This window comes from Pinus tabuliformis, chromosome 1_1, assembly GCF_031772625.1.
Source record: "Pinus tabuliformis cultivar Carrire ecotype Pingquan chromosome 1_1, CPIR1, whole genome shotgun sequence".
NCBI lineage: Eukaryota > Viridiplantae > Streptophyta > Pinopsida > Pinales > Pinaceae > Pinus > Pinus tabuliformis.
In genome coordinates, this window is record NC_142297.1 from 123,110,046 (window position 1) to 123,111,168 (window position 1,123).

Consider the following 1,123-nt stretch of genomic DNA (forward strand, 5'->3'; position numbering starts at 1 on the left):
GAAGGAAAATAGATGAAAAATAAAGAAAATAGAGGCAACAATAATAAAAAGGCATCAGAGCATCAATTTGGGGCATTTTGTTAGTTCAGTTTTGGAATTGGTTTCAAAGAGGAGAAGAGCACAAAGTGGAGGAAAGCAAGGGCAAGCAAAGGAAGGACAAGAAAGCAAAGAAAAGCAAGGATCAAGCATGGAAGAGTTGGATCAATTAGCTTCGGCGAGAAAACTTGCATGTAACATGTTACATGTATGATTTCCTAGTTGGTTTTGGCATGCATGGTACATGCATGTGCGTATTTGGTTCATTTGTTGTCATTGGCATGGGTTTTTCCTAGTTTGACAGTGGTTTCAACCTTACCTTGCCAATTTCTAGATAACCATGGTGTGATGGGATTCATTCTTGGTTGAGCTTTGGATGGACTGAAGGTTTTGGATCCGGGTGAGGTGGTCTCAGGAAAATCCCAAGTGTTGGGGGTGTAGATGGTTTTCTCCAGGAATCCCTCAACAGGTGGGTGGAGACAGGAAAAATTCTCAAGCGATGGTGAAGAAATTCTAAGGCATCCAAGCTTGGTTTGGTTTTGTGATCTCAGGACCGGTTTAGGTGAGATCACGGTAGTGTGAGGGTGGATGTGGTTTAACCTTTGGATTCCCTTGGGTTTTTATATATTGTTTTATCCCATGAGATCCCACATTCATGCTTAGAATATGGCATGGGGGTGACTCGCTGAAAGAAAGATTTGTTTCAACCCAATCTATGGTTGGGTGATTCGTGAAAGTCCCTGACTTGGTTGGTTTTTGCATATGTTAATAAGAGTTGATTTCCTCTTGTATTTTATGGGAAAATGTACTTGTTATGATGTGGCTTTGATGGTTGTTCTATAATTGTTATTATTCTGGTTATAAGCGTGGTTTTATGACAGATTTTAGTTATGGATCTTATCTGTTTTGATTGGTAAATGAATGGATATTTAATGCATGACCTAATAGATGATATTGCAGCTATTGTGAGAGGGAATTAGACCTTCTTGATAATTCTTAGATAAGCATCAGATCTCTATGTTCAGATATGCATTCATGAACTATAGGTTTCATGTTCTTAATGTGTTTGACGAAATGACTGTCATGG